General features: G+C 35.3%; 1 protein-coding gene across 4 annotated transcripts in view; it reads left to right on the forward strand.

The window, feature by feature from the left end:
• The window catches only part of fzr (fizzy and cell division cycle 20 related), a 149,209-nt gene that overhangs the window by 108,099 nt on the left and 26,610 nt on the right, over window positions 1–14,500 (forward strand). The gene's annotated exons all lie outside the window — the stretch shown is intronic.

Genomic DNA, 14,500 nt, shown 5'->3' on the forward strand with positions numbered 1-14,500 from the left:
TTTGCTTTGAAAAAGAACATGTGACTTTTATTCTTCCCATCGATAATTTACCATTGTTAGTGATTGGATCATCGTATCAAATTTTCATGAAGTGGAGTATAGACGAAAAATGGAGGAGGGGTAAAATACTCTTAGGACCCATCTAATTCTTTTCCTTGTCTTCCTGGGGCTAAACATCACAGCGCATATCTTGATCGATATTTCTCACTTAACGAAGTCGTTTTCAGTTTATGAGTTTTAGAATAATCTTTTCTGTAAGAACATAAAAACAAATGGGCGAAGTTTGTTATATGGGCCCTTTCATTCCCCTCACTATTTTGCAATTTGTTTTTCCAAAATACATGAAGAGCTCTCGCCTTGTTACGTAATTTGTTGAAGTATGACTATCTTAGCATTATCCAGTTGAATAGTAAAATGATAGTTGCATAGTTGATACACTCGGTAAAAGAACTCCCAAAAATAGTACACCCTCAATTTGTGAATTCTTAATTTCGTAACTTGCCACAATATAGTAGTATTAGTTGCCAAAAAGTGCTTGTTTTACTATTATGTAAATTTTGAAGGTTACTATTACTACTAGATAGCGGAAAGCGCACGCCATAAAGACTATTCTTTCAAAAGGAAATCCTGTCACGATTCTGTTCGGATTTATAAAGTAAAAAAAAAAAAAAAATTGGATAAAAGGTTTGAAACGTAATTTGCTTTTGCTCGAGTATATTTTAAGGTTATTAGCCTCCTGCTTGTTTATGCTTCGTTTTTATTTAGATTCAATATTTTTTGAAGGTACTGTTTTATTTTGGTTGTTCTACTCTTTCACAGTTTTTTTTTTCAGAGAAATTTTGTTAGAAATTATGAACAGATATTTATTAGGCCTATCCTTCGGTCGAATTTGGCAGGGCTAGCTACCTTCATAACAAGGCCGTATCCAGGGGGGTTACCCGGTTCGAACCCCCCCCCCCAAAAAAAAAAAAATGTTTGTCTGACTTGTAAAAATGTCACAAAAATGGACATAAACAAATTTTGTATGCATTTTTTGAGGTTTTTTGTGTACCCCCCCCAAAAAAAAAAAAATTAGTAATAAACCAACATTCTAGTTGTGGCAAAAAATAGCAATTAGATTTGGAGTGGTGTCTTTTTGCTTAACAAAGGCACTATAACTTTCAATTTCCGTTCCATTGAAATTATTCTCAATATTGTACGACAACTCGTTTGATAAAAAAAAAGCTGTTTTATGTTCAGTCAGTAAAAATACGAAATACTTATTTTCGTTGATAGAGGGCTAGACCTGTGCTGCTAGGTTTCTCGGACCTGTTGCATCTGAAGATGTAATATCTATGCTCCATAATCTCCATTTACACCCCCTCTATATGGTGTAAACAAAAATAAAAAACGCAGCTATTTTATCTTTTGTCAACAAGGATACGAAATTCCTTATACTCGTTGACAGAGGGCTGAAACCCCTGTTTCTGAGTTTCTCAGACCCGTTGATCTTGAAGATTTAATCTGAATAGAGATTTGCACCCTCTCTTTTCCCTTTTTTTCTTAAGTTTTGTCCACTTTCTTCTGCTAATAGTAATTCTGCAGCTTTCTTCTGCTTTCAACTTGTTAGTTGTTTTTTTTTTCTGTTTTTGTAGTCCACAAACAAAAAGTGTATTCTTCCGATGTACATAGTGACTTACTTTTTTAGAGTTCCAGTTACTATTGACAAGGGCTGGTATTTATTTACTGTTTATTATTTTTGGACGGTTTTATTCGCATATTCATTTCAGTGAGCTTGTAAATGAACAAAATATCATATTTTCCTATCCCAAGCTTTAAGCAATAAATCTGCATATTTTCCTGCCAGGAAGGTGTGCTGTAACGAGGGCGTTTGGGCCCGCCCCATCATGAAAATATAAGATCTTTATGTTTGTTGATTACATGCTGCTTTTTCGCATGATTTACCTGCTTTTTAGGCTCCTTTAACAAGTCACTCTTGGAATACATTATTTTGTATATTCCTGTCTCGTGTAATATATTGTTTCAAATTAATTCATATTATAGCTGCTAGGAAAAATTATCAGGCAAATCTCCATGCCCTACTACCGATTTTCTCTAGTTTACATTCAACTAATAATCTCGCATGAAACGATGGCCTAGGAATAGCACTTGGTTGAGGCTCAGGGTTCTTGACTCCACCCCTTAACGACTCAAACATTCATAAAATGCGTCTTGGAGAGGAAAAAAAAATATGAAAGTGGGCGATAGAGTTGAGAAAATAGGCCAGAACGAGTCTAAAAGCCCCCTACTCCCTTTAAGAGAATTAATGGGTATTGTTGTTCGTATGTTTGTGAGATAACATGTGGCTCTTTATCCCAATCAGGGTGGATCCAGGATTTTTTTAGGGAGGGGGGGGGGCGCAAAATAGGTTGATCCGATAAGCTTGCGTTATGAGCAAGTTTAATTAACGCAAACTTGAGTTAATTAAGTAAATTACACTACTTTAGACTACGCTAGGGGGGGCGCCCCCTCGCCCCCTGGATCCGCCACTGATCCCAATACGTAGAAAAACAATAAAAAAATGCATTAATTCCTAGATAACCTTGAATAGGAGTTGCACATCCTACTGGCAAATAAGCTACTTAGATATAACGTTTCTTGTTTCTAATTCTACTGAGAGTATAATGACATCCTGTTTTATGGTTTTCTTAAGAGCTTTTGGAACTCAGATTACGCTCATTTCTTTTCAACGGTTTAACAGGTGTGAAAATGTTTTTTTTGCAAATCAGATTTTGAAATTGACCAAAATGGTACAGTTAGCCTTTTTCAAGGACTTGGAGCGATAAATTACAATGTAACTTTAGTACAATTAACTTAGCTGAATTTTTTCATTTGATCCTGAGAAATAAATTCAGTGTCACTTTTATACTTAAAGTTCATAAGACACATTTTTTGACTCTACTGGAAACCCTAAAAATATCCGTTAATAATTTTTTCAATCGAATCTTGAAATTCCCGGCACTTGTCGGTTATTGGAAACACATTAAAGAATTACGCTTAGGCTATATATAAGGAAACCGGTTTGATAGCTGCAAAAACAAGTGACAGATGATACAATGCATTGGACATAGGCAGAATGCATTGGGGGTGTATAATTTGGGCTATATATTTGTACATTACGGGGGGGGGGAGGTTAGACTGGGTTAGGTTTTCATAATTTTGTTTCTAAAGTATTATTTTATCATCATGTTTTCTTATATTTCATTACTTAACTTTTTGGGTGTGTTTCCAATAATCGACAAGTACCAAATTCCCTAATATGATCCATTTAGCTGATAACACTCCATTCAGGCATGTAAGCTGGAATTTACTGGTGTTTGGGGGGACGCAAAAAAGGTGTTTTATACGAAAAACAGAGGAAATTATTGGGGAGAGTCATAAACAATTCGACGTTTCAAGAGGCAGGGCTTCAATGCTCCCGCTTCTTTGCGCATGTCTTACTACATTTCCACAAAAAATGTGAAATAGGGGACATAAATTGACATTAGAAGTTTTTGTGACCCAACATCTGTTCAATATTTCAGGAGTAGCTCATTTATACAAATATTTACGGTAATTCTCTCGTTGGACAACCCGCAGAATCTAGGTTTATTTCCCACATAATTCCATAAAGTTTATCGTCTATGTCAGAGGTAACTCTGACATAAAAAAAGAGTTATAAAAAAAGAGTTATGCAGGCTAACTCTTTTTTTATTATAAAATATGGTTACGTTTTGTTAAACCATCCATGATATGGGGGAACAATCACAGTGTTTGCTGGCATCCTTATTTTCACTAAGTCTAACTTGATCTTGTTAATTTTTTTTTAAAGCTGTTGTGTTCGAACAATATTCATATATTTCATTGACGTTTCTTGGATGCTTTTAAAGCCCTGGTATATCTATTTCCGGTAAAGTGAAGTAGCTGATTGGTTGAAAAAATGTTTTTGGTCTCTAGTTTTCTTCTCTAGATGTTTAAATATTCATTCAGTGGCGTAGTCAGGGGGAGGGTTTGGGGTTAACACTCAGTCAGTCCCCCCCCCGGAAATGTAAAAATATGTGTAAAAACAATTACTTTTTGGTAAAATAACGACTACACACTTACTCCTTTCTTAGTTTTTTTTTCAATTATTTGTAGTCGGTGTGGTACTTACATGTTATTCCGACCACACTCAAGAAGTTTGATCTGTTTGATCTGTTTTAAACCGGTTTTTCTGTGTTCACTCTCAGATAATCAGCTTAGCCAGAGTGAGATAAACTACTATGCAGGTATATTTCAATTAAATATTTAATATATAGAGTTGGTTAGGTATTTAATATAATGCGTTCTGGGCGGCCTAATTTCCATTATTCGCTGTTGTAGTTTCCATACTAGGGTTACTAGGGTATTATATTTTCATCACTTTTTGGTATATTCCATTGTAACTAAGCCAACTTCACTTCTTGAGTGTTGTCGGGATAACACGTAAGTACCGTCGGTGTTATGTATTTATGTGTATAGTAATAGTTCTTTTACCTGTTTTTTTTTTCTTTTTTTGTACTCCATCATGTTCACTTTGTGTGTTGATGGGTTATAAAATATTTCATTCATTCGTTAGTTGAGCCTCTCTTCTAAGAAATGTGAATACGCTCTGTAATGAAATAATAATTATACTAGCATCACATGTTGATCCTGGTTCGTCTCTTACAGCAAAACATATATAATGTGAGTCTGAGGGGCTCAAAATTGAAGTATAAAAATGAAAGTCCTGTGCTAAGTGTAATTTGAACTACTTGCTAATTGTATTTTTTTTTATCATCTTCAGAACTGCATGAGAAAATGAAGCAAAACCTAGAATTAGTTTTTTATTTACCAATTAAAAAAGTTGCATGTACTGTCAACTTAGCAATCTCTATTGCATTAGTTTAAAATTGCGTTCTTGTTACTTGATTAGAATTCTTAAAGACGGTCTCCGTAGAATTATGTTTAGTGTGATTCTAAAATGTGAGTATTTTGGCAATCCACCTGCGGTCAAACGAAAAGCAGGACGTGGCAGGAATTTGGTGGGAAGAGGCAAGGCCGTACCCAGGATTTTTTTTATTAGGGGGTTTTACGCAAAAAAATGTCGGGGGGCGGAGGGGTTACACAAAAAAACGCATACCAAAATTTGTTTATATCCATTTTTGTTACGTTTTTACGAGTCAGACAAACATTTTGAGGGGGGGTGGGTGTTCGAATGTTGGAATTTTATCAGTAATTGACTATTAGTTTATAGTCGAAAAGTCCAAATTAGATTTAGATTCTGAAAATCAGAGGGTTCAGGATTTACCTCATCAGATTTAAATGTGATTTTAAAATCGGAGTTTGCTGTCACAAATTCCGTTTGTACCATAACAAAAAATAATAATAAAAAATATCAATTACCGCTGGACATTCAAGAAACAGGATAATCTGGATTTACAAATCTGCCAATTTAAAGACGTGCCTGTCCCCTACGTGATACAATTTATTTATCAATTAAAAAGTTTGATTTTGCAATAAATAAGGCGCAAAAAAAAGAACGTCTCTGTGTCATCCTTTAGGTTTGGAGAGGTCTGCCAAGAGCTTGAAAAAGCAGCAGTGTCCCATGTTTCAACAACGAAAAGTGCATCCTTGCACACAAGAATCACCAAAATGCAAAATCGCTTGAATGTTTTGAACTCTGAAATAAGAGAGTGAATAGAAAGCAAGATGATGTGTTTTTCCTTCTTGTGTATCGATGATTGAGGGAAGATTAACTAGGGTTGGTTTTTCAATGAATTCCGCATTGCTTCTCTCTCTTTTTTTCCTTATTTTTCGATCGTTTTAAAATTCTGTGCACCCAACATATGTTAGTGACACAAAGAATCACTGCTTGTTGGAAAGAGTTTGTTACGTCTTGTAAAAATCTGTTTTGGAGGAAAACGTATCCATCTGATCCAATGGCTACTACTTTTTTCCTGTATGCAATAATGACGAAAAGGACAGTAAAGAAATTTTAGGTCGTATAAAGTGTGTCTAAAAATGTTTGAATTAAAAAAAAAAACATATTGACCTACAAACTATTTCAATTCTTCCGGGTTGAACGCTGCGTAATCTATAGCAAGTAATTCCATAGTAACTTCTCTATGGGACTAACCTCGGATTAGCATTTAAACTTTTTCGCCGCTGTTCTTTTTTTAGTAGTAATTGTCTCCAAAGCTGAATTCATAAGTAATATGATTTGCCATTCATTATTCTGGTGTTGGACCACACATTCTCTAAGGTCAGAGTAAAGGTTTTCTTGTATGATGTAAGACAGTTACATTGACAGAGCTGAAAAAAAGATGTCCCATGAACATCGTAATGGAGTTATTGATGGCTTTTCTTTATATCGTCATATCATCTGAGGCTTTTGTTCTGTCATATTTATATCCCTTTGATCGATTGATTTTGCTCTTTAACGATTTTATTCATTGCACCAAAGGCTTAGAGCCAATTGTTTCTTGTTTCTTTTTTTTGTATATTGATTTTTGGTAATGACTCTTGGTCTTTTGCAAAATGCTCTCTCTGTGTTTCGCTAAAATCGAAAAGTTACTACTATCATATTGACGTTGGTAGGCCTAAACGTCTCAATTCTTTAGAAGTAAAAACTTCTGCCACTCCCCTTTTCTTCATTTATTATTGCTAAATTAATTCCATTTTCTTTGAAAATGACATGAATACTAGGACTATCATATGATTTTTCCAAGGGAGAGTGAGAGAGACTTTTGCATTTTCGTAATATCCTGGGGGGGGGAGGGTTAAAATTTATTTTTCTTCTCCCCTCTATGGCTGACCTTCTATGTTAAAACAAAAAGCTAAAAAATGTATTAGCATCTTTCTGAGATGTAAAATTAAATTGCACAGATTTTATATAGACTAATAGAAATAAGCTTCTGTTAAATTTTAAGCCACAGACTGATGAGAGGGGAAACTCAAACTTCCATGATACTATGAAAACATGCGTGATTTAAAGCGAAAGTTTTTAGTTTCTTTTGATCCAGTCTGAAATTTTCTGAAAGTAAGCAGATAAGTGTGTTTGAACCGTTTCGGGGTATGAGAAAGGGCTAGATTAGACTACAGAACTTTGTGTTGTTAAGCAGTAATATCCAGAAATGTATACCTTGTTTGTTCTTTTGGCAAAAGCGGTTCTTTCATCTTCGCCCCCCCCCAACGGATATGCAGAGATAGAGATTAAAAAACTAGTGTTCTTGTTTAGGTGTGTGTTATTCACTAAATGATTTTGCTGGGTTTACTATATGGCGTTGGTGTTCTCCCTTAGGGAAGAACTTGAATTTCTTCTCAGAGTTTCTCACACTCTTTATTCTAACTTGGGATGCTCTGACGTTTTGGCACATCATCGCTATGAAGACTAAAAGGTGTTTTTTCATTATAAGTCGTTTATTAGCGGTAAAAAAGTTTCAGTCACGAAAGACCAATGGGAAGCCAGTTCAAAAGAAAAGCTCGTGAAAATTTTACCAGTTAATAACGATTGAAAAGGAAAGCTATTTAAAAATTGACCACGCTTGCATTGGTATACTAAATTTTTATGTACACATCAATGTTAGTAATTGGCCCCAGTTTTCCTCTTACAAGGTTTTCAAAAACACAGTTCGTTCTTTAAGTAATTTATAATAATATGAAAAAAGTCAAAATCGGAAGAAGTTTTATTGAAGCCATGTGTGTAATAATTTAAATTGGGTGCCAAAAATACTTTATCCTATATCAGACTGGATTGGCTCTCCAAGTCTAGTCAATTCTTGTCTTCTAGCGAATAACTGTCTTAAAGTTTTCCGCTAGTCGCGTATCATGGAAATAAACTATGGAAAGCAAAGATAGCTTGGCTTTCAAGCTTGCGAAAAAAAAGTTTAAGCATATTTGTTAGGAAGGTAGATGGTGAACATGCTTAAGTATACTTGAAGCTATTTGCTGCTTTAGTAATTCTTCTTATTCATCTTTAGTCAAGTACGCCATTTTGACTCGGATTGAACCTTCCTCTTCATACAGAAAATTGCATAAAATAAAGGCAGGAATTCTATGGGTTGATTTATAGACAAAGATTTACATTCACCAAGGAGTGCCATTTCACGGAAGTCTGGGGGGGGAGTAATTGACTCCTCCCACAATCGCTGCTCCTGTAAGTACCGAATATGCATAAGGCTAAGATGATTGTCATTTACCTGACTTAAAACAATTGAAACTAAAATAGTTCAAGCCCGGTTGCCAACTCGAAGGGAAAAAAAGGAATGTGGCTGAAGAGGTAAAATTCAGATATTTTTTACGAGTGGTCACCACATATGGTCATTTCAAAAATGTGAAATGTCAGTATTTGAATGAGACACATCTCATGTATCAACAAAACTTTTCTTTTACTGTCTTGTCTCTTACCCCAGGACAGTTTTTGAAACTCTTTTGATTTAAAAATTCTTTTGATGAAATGTTTAGGTGAACAATTTTCTGTACATTGTAAGGGGGGGGGGGGGTCCTGGTTTTATTTCTTGGCTCTTGTCGGTGTATCACTGATCGCATACTTTTGAACCATTTTGCTGTAGCGAAGTTAGTGCCAATAAGGCTGAGGGCTAGTGTTTAACCCTCCCCACCTTTATAAGATGAAGGCTTTACAGAAGGTGAACCTATTCGTTGCAGTTAGTCACATAATACCTACATCGAGAAAAGCACAACAAAAGCTCTTCGAACCTTTGGCTCCCTACCCCCGTTTTGAAAATATCTTGCCGCCCCCCCCCTGGGATATTTTTGTGGTCACCCTTTCTTCAAACTCCGCGTTGTGCTCTATTCTTGCTGATATATTATGTTCCTTTTCTTTTTCCCTCCCTTCATCTTTTCAACCTACTATTTTGTGATTAATAACATTGAGCTATTACCTATCATTCATCATCTTCCCTGGAATTTGCACGTGCTACCATTCATCCATACTCACTCTTACTATGGTCTATAATTAGATTACCTCAATTAATTGGTACCCTGTAGGAGGTCTGCTAATAGTATTGCCTTCTGGTATTACAACAGCCTTGTAGTTTTATACCCATACAGTCAATTACAATTAAACAAACCCCAGATATAGTAGTTTATTGTTTGTTTGTTTTTTTCAGGCCGGAATTTATTTTGGTAGGGGGAGTAAAGTGACCAAAGCTTCGAAAATGGGAGGAGTTACAATAATAAATATCGGGAACTGTACCGACAAGGACAAGACTGGTTTTATTTTGGTGATGTGAAATGGTTTTGAGTCTCAGCTCCGATATAAGGGTCTTGTCTCCATCCATATTCCTGGCTGGGTTCATCTACCTGCGCGGCTTCATAATGGCAACGGAGCGAACCCTTTGAGAGCTTGTTGAATCAGAACTGTGACAATGGATGGCGTTGCAGGCAAGGACGTATCCAGGGGTGTGGATGTTACCGGGTTTACCCTCTCCCTCCGAAATCTTTCTTTGACTCGTAAAAAAGTAACAACATGCAACTTTAAAAATTGTCTCGTTAGAGATTTCTTTGTCAAAAGTTATTGATTCTACACTGTAAAAAAAAAAAAAAAAAAAAAAAGCGCCTGTAGGACAGTTGGTTTTTGCTAAGTCTGATTTTCTTGAAATGTATTGACGTTACATATTGACATCCATTTTTTTCTATATTCCAACAAAAAATGGTCTTTCCAAAAGAACAAACCTAGCAACAACGACTCATCCCAGTGGCGTAATTTTTTTCTTTACTTTTGTATTGACACTTGTTCTTCCCGTATATGTGTTAATGGCATAATCGGCGTTGCAGTGATTCTGTTGGCTCTGAAGTTGAAACAGAAATTTAATTTCATTGAATTTCCGCTCTTCCAGATTTGCTTATCCCATTCAAGTCTATTTTAATTTTCCATTAGGTAGCTTTAAGCCCCAAAGCAGCTCTAAATTTCCAAAGCTTTCCACATCACTAATATTTTAACTAGCATTTTAGCATTTTAACTAAGTATTAAAAAATTTCCATTCCGTTACTTAGTTGGCAAGTATTTTTGTTTCGGTTGGGGGGCTAAAATAAACTTTACAAAACTCATCAAAAAGCTGTTTATATGTTTTTGTTACTTTTTGAGTCGGACAAACATTTTTTTTTTGGGGGGGGGGGGGTCAAACCCGGTACCCCCCTGGATGCAGCTTTGTTAGTTAGATCTTCAAGAGAATTTGATATTGAATTTTAAGCCATCTAACAAAAATGAAGATAATTCACGCCATTGAGACTGACTATTGTTGCCAAATATTGTTTCTTGGATAGAATACGGTTCATTTTTTTGTGTGAAATATGTTGTACAAAATGACTAAAAACCAACTAGCCTATTATTTATTTATTAAATAAAGACAGACTTGAGTGTTTACTTCATTTTGTATATCAGATGACCATCCGACTTCGTATTTATGGGTTGTCCCCCTAGTCGTATTTTTCGGGAAAAATACTAATAGTACCTGTTTTACAACAAGAACTTTGCTATGGATGGTGGGACTCTGTGTCCCACCCCTAAATTTAAAGTTTGATATAATTGGGGAACTTTAATGTACATATTCTTTTAACGTTCCACATTCTAAAACAGAAAAGGAAGAATAAGTATATAGAACTTCTATAATTTGAAAAATGAAACACTAAAAAAATATAGGTGGTGCTTGTCTGATTTTTATGTTAATTCAAAATTCCACTCCTCCCCCCTTCTTTTTCTAAGAGCAATAATGCTCTGAATCATAAATAGGATTTTTCTTTGCTTTTTGTTGCCTTTCGATCAGAATATTCATTTCGATTCTGGTTCAAAATCAATGTCACCAAAAAAAAATAGCCAAAGAAAATTGTAACTTGACTGACTGTCAAATAACAAATACCTGTATAAGGAAATAAGGAAGAAATGTTGGGTTTTTGCTTTAACTTATCTAGAAAATTTTCAAATCAGTATTTAAAATTTAAATTATGGAAGACATTTATCCTGCTGATATATCAATTGTATATTGCATAGATCTTCATGGTTTGACATGTATCCCAGTCTGACAACATCAATTCATAATAGTTAATTGATTAGCTCATATCGTATATGGATAAATTTTAACTGGGCTTTTGTTATGGTTGAAACTTATATTGTATCTTGTTGAAACATCTAGGTTTTTTGACAAGCACACATGACTTACAGCTTTTTCTAATGCTGATGCTGTTAATTTCTAAATGGTTTCGCTCCTATGTTATATGTAATTTATCATTTTTCTGATACAATCATACCAAAGTAAATGCATTTTTAGATTAAATGACGTTTCCTTATTGTATTTTTATATCTCTTTTGGATTCCTTAGTTGAATATTCCTGTCGATCTTCGGAGCAACATGTTTTGAGTCCCACTATTTTGGTGCATTACTACCCCTTGTTAAAGTTTTTTTCATGAGAGGTTAGGAACAGGGTTGCCACTCGTAGTGATTTATCACTATCTCTAGTGATTTCTTATGTTGCCCAAAGAAAGAAATCAACGAGTCCTCACATAGATTACTAGGTTATCCAATAAAATCACTAAATTAACCAAAAACTTACTAAAATCTAGTGATTTTTTTTTTCACTGGATGGCAACTTTGGTTAGGGACTTTGGTCCCGCTTAAGAAAACTTTTACGACAATTGAATCATCACAGACGGTAAAAAAAACTAGTACATGTAAATGCTATTGCGAGAAGTGTACACAATAACTAAATGTACCATTGTATTGTTGAAATCTAGTTCAATTGCGCTTCAAAATTAACATGAATAGATTGAAATACTGAATAAGCAAGAAGAAAAAGAAAGAAATGGACAAGACCGTATCCAAGGGGGGCTGGGGATTTGACCCCCCTCCCAAACTTTTGTCCCTCTCGTAAGAACGTATAAAAACCAGTTTCCGATGTTTTTTTTTTAAATTTTTGGACCCCACCCCCAACAAAAATCCCGGCTACGGCCTTGGAAATGGGGCTAGACTTCTGAAGACAGTTGGAGCAAAATATAGTCTGGCGAATATAAATGGCAAATGTAATTTTTTTAGTGTGGATAAAGACAAAGGTTAACATTTAAGAAAGGCTAGAATCTATGTTTGAAAACCCAATTAAACGAAGGTCCTAGTACCAGACCCTAGTTAAGTAATTTTTCTTTGTATATATGTAATTCATAGCTTTATTAATGGGCAGGCAAAATGGCTTTGATAAAGACAGTGTTATTCTGTGAAGCTCTGGAGAAGAATTATCCTCCTCTTTCTTTCTTTTAATATGGAACAACGGCTGGAGTTCAAAACAAAAGAAAAACTTTCCGGTAGGTATTAGACCAGGATCTCCATGAGCAAAAATAAGGCTATGCTTCACCATTTTATCACCTTATTGCTTTTAAGGTGACAGAGAGGATTTTTCGGTCTCTGCTGAAAAGTGCGCGGTTTGGGGGCCGTTTAATAAAAATTTTCTTTAAAAGGTCACATTAAAACACAGAACAAACCCTATCAGCCCTCAAAGGCTTCATGCTGAAGTTAAATAGGTCTCAAAGTCTCAAATGAAAATATTATAGAGTGCAAAAATATAGACAACAATTTAGCTTGAAATATATATTTTTTTCTCTCTCTGTTTTTTTACCTTTCAAAACATTTAAACTGAAAAGGTTATTGTTTAAAGCACAAATGCATTTGTAAGCGCCTCCATTCTCGAGGCATTGTGATGATAAACAGGATTTTTATTATGTTCCTTTTGTGCGATAGCATTTTTGGAGTAGCGTGGAATAAAATTAAGCTTAGGTGTGAAGAGAAGGGGGTGGAGGGGCAGTAGGTTTTCTTATATACAGGATATTTTCTGTTCTTTGTGGGTATTAATGCCGCTATTTGCGTTTATTTGAGAACAATTAATTTTTGTTCATTTTTAACATCACATTTATGTTATTTCAGGGAGTTTGTCTCCATCAACATAGTCTTTAGATATTTCATTATTTCTCATTGGAATAACTGTTTTCATTGTCAATTTCATATGAAATGTTGTCACAATGGGGTTACGGGTCAAACAGGGAAGGGTAGTCTTGTAACTCTCCTATCAATTCCAACTCACGAAAAGTACATTGGAACTCGCAATTTGTTTTCAAAAAGACCCTCTTTGAATCTTCTATGAGCCATCAGTTCAATTTCAGCAGCCCTCGTGATTTTAATTTCAAGGGCTTATAGGGAGGGGAGGGCATCGAGCTCTTCAGCTATGCAGGACTCCATCTGCTTTCAATGTTCACAACGTGCTCACCTTCCTCCTAAGGCTTATCAATTAGCATTTAGGTCTGGAATATGCTATTTGCTCAATGCATTGATTTTTATAGCAAGGGGAGGCGCTTGGGATCTTAGACTTATTTCGGATGGAATATCACAATCCTAACATGGTGTGGCATTCTCATATTTTAATCTAACTTGCTGATAAACTATTTCATTTGAAATTAGTTGTTTATACAAGTGGTTTCTTCCCCGAAATGTCTTTGGAAAAACTGAAAATACTTTTGACTAAAATTTCCGGTAAAGTTTTGAGCTCAAGAATGTGTGACAAGTCTACCTTTCTTCGGGGATGTAGTTATAAGTCCTTCTATATGAAATGAGTTATTCCGCGTAACTTCCGGCTCTCGCCATAGGAGCAGCGCTACTTTTCGGGATAGATTTTTCTTATATTTTGACCTTTCTAATTAAACTGGGTAGGCCTACATTGAAATTTTGACGCGACGTGGATATTGTCCACAATAAGACTCCGGTGATTAAAAATGGCAATGGGCCTAGGTGCCCTTCAATCACTTTAGATCCTGTAACTTGCCCTAAAACTCGCGAATGAGAGAACCCATTCGAATGAGATCCATCCAAAAATTCTACGACTACTATTTTTTTCTAAATTTCCGTTTTGTACAGTTCCATTTGCGATTGGCACGGGTCACTTTTTGTTTAGAAAATCTCCAAAAATTCTGACCATTGAGTAGTAAAATTTACACAGGTGTTGGTTGACTTGTTGCTATTCATCTAACTTTACCAAGGCCGTATCCGGGGGGGGGTACCCGTTTTGCCCCCCCCCCCCCCCGAAATTTTTGACCGAGTCGAAAATAAGTCGAAAATTAGTAAAACCTAGGTAAAAATCAGTAAAATTAGTCGAAAACTTAGTAAAAAAAGATACATATATAAACATTGTAGGCTAAGTTTTTTACCAATCGTTTGTTTTTATCTTTTATTTCAATATTTTTACTGCTCGGAGGCCTGATGTACTCTTTTGCCGTGCGGGTTTGTAATCACATTGGACATTGTTGGTTTCTACTTAATAATCACCTTTAATCTATCATAGTACAAGTCTATGAATCTGTTGCAGTAATTACTTTTTTTCAAGTCATCCATCAAAAATACCATTTCAAAGAAATGACTTGGCAAGCTGGATAAAAAAAAGAAGACGAAATGATTGTTGCAAGTCTATCGCTTTACTGTTTGACACGGTG

The sequence above is a fragment of the Artemia sp. Qi Xiang Cuo genome, chromosome 14, assembly GCF_049724085.1.
Source record: "Artemia sp. Qi Xiang Cuo chromosome 14, ASM4972408v1, whole genome shotgun sequence".
In the NCBI taxonomy this organism is placed as follows: Eukaryota; Metazoa; Arthropoda; class Branchiopoda; order Anostraca; family Artemiidae; genus Artemia; species Artemia sp. Qi Xiang Cuo.